This window comes from Lygodium microphyllum, chromosome 9, assembly GCF_053477565.2.
Source record: "Lygodium microphyllum isolate KBCC chromosome 9, Lygodium_microphyllum_v1.1.10, whole genome shotgun sequence".
Taxonomy (NCBI): Eukaryota; Viridiplantae; Streptophyta; class Polypodiopsida; order Schizaeales; family Lygodiaceae; genus Lygodium; species Lygodium microphyllum.
The window spans coordinates 102,061,647-102,065,792 of record NC_141143.1 but is presented as its reverse complement, the minus strand read 5'-3'; positions in this window follow the sequence as shown (position 1 = coordinate 102,065,792).

Here is a 4,146-nt window from a genome sequence, read left to right as displayed (position 1 = left end):
CCAAATTACATGTAGTAGAAGTGCTTAGATAGGAAAGAGAGTTTTAAGCACACATGCATAAAGTGACTAAGGTCATGTAGGATTCTCTCTCTATCATCTATCTTTGTCTAAGCTAGTAGAAATCAATGCTCACTTGCAACTTGAATTACGGAAGTTGCTCATTGCTCTCCTAATAGAATTCAAGGATGTCTTTGCATGGGATTATGCTAACATGAAAGGATTGGATCCTCTATTCTATTAGCATTGGATTCCACTTATACCAAATGCTATGTTAGTCCCACATATAGTGATATCGGACGAATCCAGGCATGGCTAAATTGGTGAAGGAAGACTTGGATTGACTCCTTTGACTCAAATTCATCGTCGAGTGGATTGAGTAGAATGGACTTCTTCAATAGTCATTATGCTAAATAAAATTAAAAAATTAAGCATTTGTATAGATTATAGGAAACTAAATGTTGCCACTATTTTGAATTCCTTTCCCATTCCCTACATTGATAGTATTCTAGATGAGGTCGCTGACCATGAGATGTATCCCTTTTTTAATGGCTCCAATGCATACAATCAGGCTTGGCTTGTTCTAGAAGATCAACCCAACACTACCTTCATTATTACAACATGGGATATCTATGTCTGTATAGTCATACGGTTTGAAGAAATGTAGGCTAGTTTCTTTTTAGCAAGATATGCAAAAAATCTTCAAGCCTTACTTGATCGGCTTCATGTAGGTATTTTTGAATGACTTAAATGTATTTTGGCACACTAACTTACATCATCTTTGGCTTAGTTTTACTAGATGTCACAAAGTAAGTCTTAGCCTTAATGCCATGAAGTGCATGTTTGTTGTAAAAGGTGATGCTCTATTGGGCCATATTATTTTAGGTGATGGCATTGCTAAGGACCCCTTGAAGGTGGCTACCATTATGCAAGCTATGATTTTGGACTTTCCATCCATAATGTAGTAGTTTTTGGGGCAAGTTCACTGGCATGGATGACACCTATGTCTCCTAGTCCATAAATTTATCCCTTTGGATCACAACTGGCACACATTTTGAATCAAGCTTCACTTGGAATGAGGTGGAATATTTGTCCTTCCAATGTCTCTGGCTCTTACTTTCCAAGCCCCCAATCTCGGTTCCTCTAGATTGGGCCAAATAATGTCATGTCTTTATGGATGCATCAGATGTTGCAATTAGTAGTGTCATACTGCAACAAGACAACGGATGGTTCCAGACTGTTTTCTATGCCAATAGATGACTCTTCTTTGCTAAGAAAAAGCATTTGATTCCTGAAAGTGAATGCTTGGGAATGATCTGCATAGGTATAAGTTCCTGCATTATTTACATAGCCATTCCTTTGTTCTTCATGTGCACCACTCTGCTCTTGTCCACGTGGTCAAGCAGAAAAATGTCACTAGAAGATTAGTTAGATGATCCTCTTGCTCCAAGAATTTGACTTCAAAGACCCGGATCATAGCATGTCATGCCAACTTCCTAACTAGAATTTGACTTCAAAGTGGTGCATAAACCCAGATCATAGCATGTCATGCCAACTTCCTAGCTAGATTTTGAAGAAGATCCTCTAGGAGTGGATAATGACTTTCCTGATGCTTGATTGTTTTCTATAGTAGATGTAGTCTAGAACCTGACGCACTCAACCCTCCTTGGATGTGGTAATGCTTGTCTTCCTTGACTTAGGACAAGTCCTTAAACACCTTTCAATGGACAAACACAAACAATTGGCTCTTCAAAGTTGGCATTTTGAATCCATCCTAGGTTAGCTCTATCATAGAACACTATCCAAAGTGCTACAAATGTCATTCTCCTTATGGAGAATTTGCCATAATGGAACAAGCTAATCATGCCAATTGCCAACGGCCACTTCACATCTAATGTTACTATTTGAAAATTTTAGTAAATAGGACTATGGTGACCTACTATGCATGGAGATGTCCACCATTTTTTTTTTAAAAGTGATTCATGCCAGTAGCTTAGTGAGCCCCTTTCTTGGGATTGATTACCCCTTCACTTGAACTTGCCACTAGAACCCTTTCAAAAATGGGAGTTGGACTTTGTTGGCCCTATCAAACCTGCAAGATCTTACACCAGAAATAGGTATATCCTTTGCAATAGATTATTGTACCAAGTATGTAGAAGCTTGGGCACTTTCGAACAATTTAGCATGTGCAGTGGCTAATTGTCTATTCAAATATATTTTCACCCACCATCATTGCTTGATAGAATTGGTAAGTGATAGAGGGAGTCACTTTGTAAATAAGGTCGTTAAGTATATGGCTTCTTTCTTCATGGTAATTCATAAGAAATCCTCTCCCTACTATCCACAAGCAAATGACCTTTCCGGATCAACCAACAAGACCCTATGCAAAATTCCTATAAAGTCAGTAGAGCACCACAAGAAAGATTGGGATACCAAGCTCCCATCAGTATTATGGGCTTACCGCACATCCTGCAAGGTGGCAATATGCATAACTATTTTTTCAACAAGATTATGGACAAATCTAAACCCCATTGAGGTCAGCCCTATATGGGGGTGTTTTTAGAGGCAACCCCATGTCTAGCAGTAACCTCAAAATACCTACTTATCTCCTATTCTGTGTTGAAAGAAACCAGGGTACTTTTGGGATAGCACTTGGCTCAAATGGTGAGAGTAAATACACTAAAAATGAACCCCAAACTGCATCAACCTTGAATGGTGTCCAAGTGGTCAAAAGTTCATTTCTCCAAATGTTGTGAAGGAGCATGAAGAAAAAGACCTATGCTTTAAGTGAGGTGACAAGTGCACAGTTGACCATGCCTCAAAATGGCCTTACAAGATAGCCAAGGTCAAAGTTCATAGCATGTATGTGATGGAAGATTGTAACAATAATAATGCAAAATTACCTATTGAAAATGAGGAGTATGCTGAGGATCTGGATTAGGAGTAGTTATATGATCTAAAGGATGGATTTCCCTTTGACCCAGGCGATTGCCCATCCCATGCTCTTTATTTGACTACCCCTACTACACCCCACCCAATTACCACCTCCCTTTTCTCTATCTCCCTGGATGCTTAGATTGGTTCTAGGAGCCCCAACACTCTACGCATTAAAGGTAGTATTAATGGAAATAATGTATTTATCCTTGTGGATAGTGGTAGTACATAGTATTGTCAATAAATCAGTCATTAATCAGTTGAAATGCACCACTATGGAATTACAACACTCCCTGAAAGTTCAAGTAGCAAATGGTGAATAAAAAATAATCACACATGTACGCTCTAAAGTTCCCCTATGCTTGGCTGAAAATTATGTGGCATTAATTGATCTAATTGCATTTAAAGAAATGGGCCCCATTGATGTTGTCTTGGATTGTGACTGGTTGAAATATTTGGGTAAAATTGCCATGGACTTCTCTCAACTCTACATGGAGTTTATGATGCATGGACAGCTCATCTGCTTAGATGACAGAGTTCATGATAATGCTAATTTTCAGCTAATTAGAGCAAAGCAACTCAAAAGGGAGTTAAAGAAATGTTCATAGATCTTTTTCTTGCACTTGAATATTAATGAAAATTTAGGTCAACCCTCCAAAGTATATCAAGATTTAGCCTTGAAAGGCTTTACTTGAGGAGTATAAAGATTTATTTCAGATACTTATAGCCCATCCCCCTATGAGGCAAGTGGACCACCCACTTGATTTGCAGACCCATTCCAAGCCAATGAACAAGCCACCTTATAGACTCTCCAAGTGTGAATGTGAAGAAAATACAAAGCAAGTTAAAGAGTTACTTGAGATGGGATTTATCAAACCGATTTCTTTTCCTTGCATATCTCTAGTCCTACTAGTCAAGACAAAAGGTGGCTCTTTTCAAATGTGCATTGAATACATGGACTTGAATAAAATTATAGTTAAGAACTGATATCCTAAATTGTAGATTCATGACTTGTTGGATGAGTTGAAAGGGGCAAGATTATTCACCAAGATTTATTTGCACTCTGGCTACCATCATATATGCATGAGGGAGAGTAATAAGATCAAAATAGCTTTCAACATTGATTGTGGGATTTATCATTTTCTGGTGATGCCTTTTGGTTTGACTAATACCATCGCCACATTTCAAAGCCTCATGAATAAGATCCTCCACCCC